Source organism: Garra rufa, unplaced genomic scaffold, assembly GCF_049309525.1.
Source record: "Garra rufa unplaced genomic scaffold, GarRuf1.0 hap1_unplaced_001, whole genome shotgun sequence".
Classification (NCBI taxonomy): Eukaryota; Metazoa; Chordata; class Actinopteri; order Cypriniformes; family Cyprinidae; genus Garra; species Garra rufa.
The window spans coordinates 11,964,153-11,973,763 of NW_027394276.1; positions in this window are offsets into that span (position 1 = coordinate 11,964,153).

Below are 9,611 nucleotides of genomic sequence, written 5' to 3' on the forward strand. Positions count from 1 at the left end.
TCTGACATTTCAGGCTCTAACTTCAAAAATCATGCAAAACACTTCTAACACCTTCAGATATGTTTCTCTGTGTTGCAAAATAGGTTTTATTTATGCACAGACTGCAATTTTAATTTCTGACCGAGTTTCAGCTTGCATTGCCAGAACCAAGTTTGTTATGTGCTGAAACGCTGTTTTCTGACATTTCAGGCTCTAACTTCAAAAATCATGCAAAACACTTCTAACACCTTCAGATATGTTTCTCTGTGTTGCAAAATAGGTTTTATTCATGCACAGACTGCAATTTTTATTTTGGACCGATTTTCAGCTTGCATTGCCAGAACCAAGTTTGTTATGTGCTGAAACGCTGTTTTCTGACATTTCAGGCTCTAACTTCAAAAATCATGCAAAACACTTCTAACACCTTCAGATATGTTTCTCTGTGTTGCAAAATAGGTTTTATTCATGCACACACTGCAATTTTAATTTCGGACCGAGTTTCAGCTTGCATTGCCTGAACCAAGTTTGTTATGTGCTGAAACGCCGTTTTCTGACATTTCAGGCTCCAACTTCAAAAATCATGCAAAACACTTCTAACACCTTCAGATATGTTTCTCTGTGTTGCAAAATAGGTTTTATTCATGCACAGACTGCAATTTTAATTTCTGACCGAGTTTCAGCTTGCATTGCCAGAACCAAGTTTGTTATGTGCTGAAACGCTGTTTTCTGACATTTCAGGCTCTAACTTCAAAAATCATGCAAAACACTTCTAACACCTTCAGATATCTTTCTCTGTGTTGCAAAATAGGCTTTATTCATGCACAGACTGCAATTTTAATTTTGGGCCGAGTTTCAGCTTGCATTGCCTGAACCAAGTTTGTTATGTGCTGAAACGGCGTTTTCTGACATTTCAGGCTCTAACTTCAAAAATCATGCAAAACACTTCTAACACCTTCAGATATGTTTCTCTGTGTTGCAAAATAGGTTTTATTCATGCACAGACTGCAATTTTAATTTCTGACCGAGTTTCAGCTTGCATTGCCAGAACCAAGTTTGTTATGTGCTGAAACGCTGTTTTCTGACATTTCAGGCTCTAACTTCAAAAATCATGCAAAACACTTCTAACACCTTCAGATATGTTTCTCTGTGTTGCAAAATAGGTTTTATTCATGCACAGACTGCAATTTTAATTTCTGACCGAGTTTCAGCTTGCGTTGCCAGAACCAAGTTTGTTATGTGCTGAAACGCTGTTTTCTGACATTTCAGGCTCTAACTTCAAAAATCATGCAAAACACTTCTAACACCTTCAGATATGTTTCTCTGTGTTGCAAAATAGGTTTTATTCATGCACACACTGCAATTTTAATTTTGGACCGAGTTTCAGCTTGCATTGCCTGAACCAAGTTTGTTATGTGCTGAAACGCCGTTTTCTGACATTTCAGGCTCCAACTTCAAAAATCATGCAAAACACTTCTAACACCTTCAGATATGTTTCTCTGTGTTGCAAAATAGGTTTTATTCATGCACAGACTGCAATTTCAATTTCTGACCGAGTTTCAGCTTGCATTGCCAGAACCAAGTTTGTTATGTGCTGAAACGCTGTTTTCTGACATTTCAGGCTCTAACTTCAAAAATCATGCAAAACACTTCTAACACCTTCAGATATGTTTCTCTGTGTTGCAAAATAGGTTTTATTCATGCACAGACTGCAATTTTAATTTTGGACCGAGTTTCAGCTTGCATTGCCTGAACCAAGTTTGTTCTGCGCTGAAAGGCTGTTTTCTGACATTTCAGACTCTAACTTAAAAAATCATGCAAAACACTTCTAACACCTTCAGATATGTTTCTGTGTGTTGAAAAATACGTTTCATTCATGCACAGACTGCAATTTTAATTTTGGACCGAGTTTCAGCTTGCATTGCCTGAACCAAGTTTGTTATGTGCTGAAACGCCGTTTTCTGACATTTCAGGCTCCAACTTCAAAAATCATGCAAAACACTTCTAACAGCTTCAGATATGTTTCTCTGTGTTGCAAAATAGGTTTTATTCATGCACAGACTGCAATTTTGATTTTGGAAAGAGTTTCAGCTTGCATTGCCAGAACCAAGTTTGTTAAGTGCTGAAACGCTGTTTTCTGACATTTCAGGCTCTAACTTCAAAAATCATGCAAAACACTTCTAACACCTTCAGATATGTTTCTCTGTGTTGCAAAATAGGTTTTATTCATGCACAGACTGCAATTTTAATTTTGGACCGAGTTTCAGCTTGCATTGCCTGAACCAAGTTTGTTCTGCGCTGAAAGGCTGTTTTCTGACATTTCAGACTCTAACTTAAAAAATCATGCAAAACACTTCTAACACCTTCAGATATGTTTCTGTGTGTTGAAAAATACGTTTCATTCATGCACAGACTGCAATTTTAATTTTGGACCGAGTTTCAGCTTGCATTGCCTGAACCAAGTTTGTTATGTGCTGAAAAGCCGTTTTCTGACATTTCAGGCTCTAACTTCAAAAATCATGCAAAACACTTCTAACACCTTCAGATATGTTTCTCTGTGTTGCAAAATAGGTTTTATTCATGCACAGACTGCAATTTTTATTTTGGACCGAGTTTCAGCTTGCATTGCCAGAACCAAGTTTGTTATGTGCTGAAACGCTGTTTTCTGACATTTCAGGCTCTAACTTCAAAAATCATGCAAAACACTTCTAACACCTTCAGATATGTTTCTCTGTGTTGCAAAATAGGTTTTATTCATGCACACACTGCAATTTTAATTTTGGACCGAGTTTCAGCTTGCATTGCCTGAACCAAGTTTGTTATGTGCTGAAACGCCGTTTTCTGACATTTCAGGCTCCAACTTCAAAAATCATGCAAAACACTTCTAACACCTTCAGATATGTTTCTCTGTGTTGCAAAATAGGTTTTATTCATGCACAGACTGCAATTTTAATTTCTGACCGAGTTTCAGCTTGCATTGCCAGAACCAAGTTTGTTATGTGCTGAAACGCTGTTTTCTGACATTTCAGGCTCTAACTTCAAAAATCATGCAAAACACTTCTAACACCTTCAGATATGTTTCTCTGTGTTGCAAAATAGGTTTTATTCATGCACACACTGCAATTTTAATTTTGGACCGAGTTTCAGCTTGCATTGCCTGAACCAAGTTTGTTATGTGCTGAAACGCCGTTTTCTGACATTTCAGGCTCCAACTTCAAAAATCATGCAAAACACTTCTAACACCTTCAGATATGTTTCTCTGTGTTGCAAAATAGGTTTTATTCATGCACAGACTGCAATTTTAATTTTGGGCCGAGTTTCAGCTTGCATTGCCTGAACCAAGTTTGTTATGTGCTGAAACGCCGTTTTCTGACATTTCAGGCTCTAACTTCAAAAATCATGCAAAACACTTCTAACACCTTCAGATATGTTTCTCTGTGTTGCAAAATAGGGTTTATTCATGCACAGACTGCAATTTTTATTTTGGACCGAGTTTCAGCTTGCATTGCCAGAACCAAGTTTGTTATGTGCTGAAACGCTGTTTTCTGACATTTCAGGCTCTAACTTCAAAAATCATGCAAAACACTTCTAACACCTTCAGATATGTTTCTCTGTGTTGCAAAATAGGTTTTATTCATGCACACACTGCAATTTTAATTTTGGACCGAGTTTCAGCTTGCATTGACTGAACCAAGTTTGTTATGTGCTGAAACGCCGTTTTCTGACATTTCAGGCTCCAACTTCAAAAATCATGCAAAACACTTCTAACACCTTCAGATATGTTTCTCTGTGTTGCAAAATAGGTTTTATTCATGCACAGACTGCAATTTTAATTTTGGGCCGAGTTTCAGCTTGCATTGCCTGAACCAAGTTTGTTCCCCCTCAGTCGAGTCACTCCGACGTTACATGGGAACTCGCTTTGAGAGACCGATCATCTCTGAGCCTTATATAAAAAAGGCCAATTACAAATTGGCGAGTGGACGTGCGCGCCGGCCACGCCCCCGTACATACGGGTATATAAGATGGCCGCGCGCATCACTCATCAGATCTTTGCTTTCAGAGCCTCTCGTATGAGCCGCTGTTTGCTTCGAATCAAGAAATCTTCACAGAAGCCTTCAACATCCAGAGTTCTTCCCCGCCGGTGCCTAAAAGAGCAATTTCATTTTGCACCAGCGATCCTCCCGCGGGCTGTCGTTTTCACGGCAACAAGCCGCCTGCATTCCAGCGAGCAAGCCCCGTCGAGTGCACAGCCGCCCCGCGGCTTCTCCCTGGGCAGACCGGGAGCTAAAAGAGTCAATTTCTCACGGCCGATTCAGACGTTCTTTTCAGAATGCCTTTTCGGCCGTGCGCTTCAGGGTGCGGTAGTTTCCTCTCCTCTGCGGACGGACATGATCTCTGCCTCACGTGTTTGGGTCCCGAGCACGCTGAAGCGGCGATCATGGATGGTTCATGCCTGCACTGCGAGTGCATGACCATGGCCACGCTGAGGTCCCGCCGCTCGTTCGCGAGCCGGCTCCCCTCGCCCTCTTCCCGCGGTCTGTCGCTAAGCCGTCAATGCTTTTCGGCCACCGCGGCGCGGGGCGGGGGGGACCTAAAAGTCACCGTGAAGAATGCACCGCCGGCTAAGAAAGCCCTGCGGTCTTCTCTCACTCAGCGTGACCCCGTCGAGCTTCCGCAGCAGTATGCTTCCCCGCCCAGCGGGCTGAGCGTCTCCTTCGGTGCTCCTGCAGAGGATGAGATGTCCATCGCAGCATCAGAGGGAGAGTCGGCGGGCGAGGCGGACGCCTCGGCGGAGCGGCCCCCTCCTGAGGTGGTCGCTCCGTCTGACGCTGATGCCGAGCTCGCGGCTATGCTCCTCCGGGCCGCCAGGGGGATCGGTCTTGAGGTGCCTCCAGCACCTCCGGCCGATTCCTCTAGGCTTGATGATTGGTTTTTAGGGAGGGCTCCCGCGGCTCCGCCGCGGTCCCCCCCAGTTCCATTTTTCCCGGAGGTGCACGAGGAGCTGTCTAGATCGTGGCGGGCCCCTTATTCATCTCGGTCCCGCCCCAGCTCCTCTCCCCTCGCCACCCTCGATGGCGGAGCGGCCAGGGGGTATGCGGCCATCCCCCAGGTTGAGCGCGCTGTGGCGGTGCACTTGTGCCCGCGTGGCGCTGCCTCCTGGCGGGATCGCCCGCACCTCCCTTCCCGGGCTTGTGAGCGCACGTCCGCCCTGGCGGGCCGCGTTTACAGCTCCGCTGGACAGGCCGCTACCGCCTTGCACGCCATGGCCATTCTTCAGGTCTATCAGGCCCAGGCGTTAAAACAACTGCACGAGGGTGGTCCTGACCAGGGAGTTTTGGAAGAACTCCGCGCCGCCACCGACTTCGCCCTTCGGGCCACGAAGGTCACGGCGCGTTCCCTTGGTCGGGTGATGTCCACGGCTGTGGTCCAGGAGCGACACCTGTGGCTTACTCTGGCTCAGATGGCAGACGTCGACAAGGCTCGCTTTCTTGACGCTCCCATCTCCCAGAGTGGCCTCTTCGGCGACGCTGTCGAGGACTTTGCCCAGCAGTTCTCGGCAGTCCAGAAGCAGACGGAGGCCATCAAACACATCCTGCCCCGCCGCGAGCCTACCATCCCGCCGCCGGTGGCCCAACCTCCGCCTGCTCGTCGCCGAGGGCGCCCCCCCGCGGCCTCCAAGGAGAAGGAGAAACCCCAACCAGCTCCGTCCCCCGCCGAACAACACGAGGCCAGGTTGCGACGTCGAGCTGGCCGCGGAAGAGGTGCGCCGCCCGCCTCTCAGGGACCGTCTACACGCAAGAGGTCTGCGAAACGTCCCTGACGCGGGCAACCCGGAGGTGGAGAAGATGGCTCTTCAGGCGACGACAACATCTACGTCGCCGCTCCCGGTGGAGGGCCGGGAGTTGCTGTGCACCCTGACGCTGCCGCCGGCCCACGGGTCGGCGGTACCCAAATTTTCACAAAAAGAGCTAATTTTCTCACCTCCGGGGTTTCAGCCCCGCCTTCCCGTTTCGAGCGGCACACGGTTGCCCTCTCGAGGCCGGATCCGGAGCTGTTTATCGCCAGCGCTGGAACCAGGGAAGAAGGTAAGCACTGCCTCGTGCAGTCTGACTCCCCCCCAGGACGTTCTTCCTTCTGGGCGCAGTCCCCTTCCCGTTCCTCCCTTAGGCTGCCCCACCCTGGGCACGACGGTCAACGTTCCCTTGATCCCCCTGGCAGAGCGGTTGGGGACCTGGCGTCAGCTTCCCAACCCCTCGCGGTGGTTGATTCGGACGGTACGTCTCGGCTATGCGATCCAGTTCGCCAGGCGCCCGCCCAAGTACAGAGGCATCCTTTATACTTCTGTCCATTCGGACACGCATGCCGCTGTCCTGCGCGCGGAGGTCGCAGCCCTACTGGCGAAGGGCGCGATCGAGCCTGTCCCTCCAGCCGAGATGAGGTCAGGGTTTTACAGTCCCTACTTCATCGTGCCCAAAAAGAGTGGTGGGTTAAGACCCATCCTGGATCTCAGAGTCCTGAATCGGTCCCTTCTCAGGCTGCCGTTCAAGATGCTGACGACGAGACGCATGCTAACCTGCATCCGTCCCCAGGATTGGTTTGCAGCCATCGACCTGAAGGACGCCTACTTTCACGTCTCGATCTTACCTCGCCACAGGCCCTTTCTTCGGTTTGCGTTCGAGGGTCGAGCGTATCAGTACAAGGTGCTCCCATTCGGCCTGTCCCTCTCTCCCCGCGTCTTTACCAAGGTCGCGGAGGCTGCCCTGTCCCCTCTTTGGCAGACGGGCATCCGGATTCTCAATTATCTCGACGACTGGCTTTTGATAGCTCACTCTCGAGATCTCCTGTGCGAGCAGAGGGACCTGGTGCTTCGGCACCTCAGCCGTCTGGGCCTTCAGGTCAACCGAGAGAAGAGCAAACTCTCCCCAGTGCAGAGGATCTCTTTTCTCGGTGTGGAGCTGGATTCGGTCGCTATGACAGCCCGCCTCTCCAACGAGCGCGCGCAGTCGGTGCTGAAATGTCTGAGGTTGTTCAAAGACAAGACAGCGGTCCCTCTCAAAACTTTTCAGAGGCTCCTGGGGCATATGGCAGCTGCAGCCGCGGTCACGCCGCTGGGCTTGCTTCATATGAGACCGCTTCAGCACTGGTTACACGACCGAGTCCCGAGACGGGCATGGCACCGTGGCACACTCCGGATTGGCGTTTCCCCGCAGTGTCGCCGCCTATTCAGCCCGTGGTCAGATCTGACCTTCCTCCGGGCCGGAGTGCCCCTGGGGCAGGTCTCCAGGCACGTTGTGGTTTACACAGATGCCTCCACCACGGGCTGGGGTGCTGTATGCAACGGGCAAGCAGTTTCGGGCTCCTGGACAGGACCTCGTCTGCAGTGGCATATCAATTGCCTCGAGTTGTTGGCAGTCCTTCTGGCCCTACGTCGCTTTCGATCGACGTTGCGTCAGAAGCACGTGCTTGTTCGCACCGACAGTGTTGCGACGGTTGCGTATATCAACCGGCAGGGCGGCCTCCGCTCTCCTCGCATGTCACAACTCGCCCGCCGTCTGCTCCTCTGGAGTCAAACGTGGCTGAAATCGCTACGTGCCATTCACATTCCCGGGGAACTCAACCGTGCAGCCGATCAGCTCTCACGGCAGTCCACCCTCCCTGGAGAATGGCGACTCCACCCCGAGTCAGTCCAGCTGATTTGGAGTCGCTTCGGGGAGGCCCAGATAGATCTGTTTGCCTCCCCCGAGACCTCCCATTGCCAGCAGTTCTTCTCCCTCAGCGAGGTTTCCCTCGGCAGAGATGCTCTGGCTCACAGCTGGCCTCCGGGGCCCAAGTACGCCTTTCCCCCAGTGAGCCTCCTTGCACAGACCCTGTGCAAGATCAGGGAGGACGAGGAGCAGGTTCTCCTGGTCGCCCCATACTGGCCTGCCAGGACCTGGTTCCCAGAACTTATTTCCCTCGCGGCAGCCCCTCCCTGGAAGATCCCCTTGAGGAAGGACCTGCTTTCTCAGGGGATGGGCACAATTTGGCACCCACGTCCCGACCTCTGGAACCTGCATGTCTGGCTCCTGGACGGGACGCGTCAGACCTCGCTGGCCTTCCCCAGGCCGTGATAGACACAATCACGCAGTCCCGAGCCCCCTCTACAAGGCAGGCGTACGCACTGCGGTGGGGTCTGTTCGTCGACTGGTGTTCCTCCCGAGGTGAGGACCCCCAGAAATGCTCGATTGCAGCCGTGCTTTCCTTCCTGCAGGAGAAGTTGGAGCGCAGGCTGTCCCCTTCAACTCTCAAAGTCTATGTGGCCGCTATTGCCGCTCACCATGACGCAGTGGATGGATCATCCCTAGGGAAGCACCCGCTGGTCGTTAGGTTCCTCAGAGGCGCAAGGAGACTTAACCCTCCCAGACCGCGCCTCGTTCCCTCTTGGGACCTCTCCGTCGCCCTCCAGGGCCTGCGGGGAGCTCCCTTTGAGCCCCTTGAGTCAGTTGAGCTTAAATTTCTGTCCCTTAAGACAGCGCTCCTGACAGCTTTGGCTTCCATTAAGAGGGTAGGAGACCTTCAAGCCTTTTCTGTCGACGATTCGTGCCTTGAGTTCGGGCCCGGCGATTCTCACGTTATCTTGAGACCCCGGCCCGGTTATGTGCCCAAGGTTCCCACCACGCCTTTTCGCGATCAGGTGGTGAACCTGCAAGCTCTGCCTATGGAGGAGGCAGACCCAGCTTCTGCGCTGCTGTGTCCAGTTCGCGCCCTGCGCATCTACGTAGCCCGCACTCGGCACTTCAGACGCACCGAGCAGCTCTTTGTCTGCTTTGGAGGTCAGCAGAAAGGGAATGCTGTCTCCAAACAGAGGTTGGCCCATTGGGTGGTAGAGGCCATCTCCCTGTCCTATCTGTACCAGGGACAGCCGTGCCCCTTGGGTGTGCATGCCCACTCCACACGGAGTGTTGCATCCTCCTATGCTTTAGCGCACGGCGCCTCTCTAGCGGACATCTGTAGAGCTGCCGGCTGGGCGACACCCAATACCTTCGCCAGGTTCTACAACCTCCGCGTAGAGGCCGTCTCCTCCCGTGTCTTAACATAGACATCAGGTGAGCGGGAGGGCGGCTGGTGTTGGCTTGCTGCGCCATTCCCATTCGGATCCGAGCGCCATTTCCAGTAGGTTCCCTTCGGTGAACCCTGGGTCCTCCATGCCCCGCAGTCAGGGCTAGATGCGGGGTAGCCCTCACTGTGCTCCTGCCTGGGTCTCCTTCGCCCCGCAGGTCGTGGCTTTCCTTTATTATTCCAGCTTATCCGCTGTTTCCCTCGTATATCCCTAGCCTTATGGATATATTGAATTTTTCTCATTTCCACATGCGTAAGAACCGTTCATGTGCCCCGCCCCCCCCAACCCATGCTTCAGTTTTCTGGCATCCCTAGGGGCCCACTTCTTTGGCCCCCGGGGCGTTGGGAAGGTTACGTTACGGATCTGCCTGCCGGCACGTTCGCCTGCTGGCACGTGGGTCTGTGCGTAACGCGGCGTCAGGGCCGTGGCCTGTTCCAGAGGGTCTGTTCCCATGTAACGTCGGAGTGACTCGACTGAGGGGGAACGTCTAGGTTACGTAGGTAACCCTCGTTCCCTGAAGGAGGGAACGGAGACG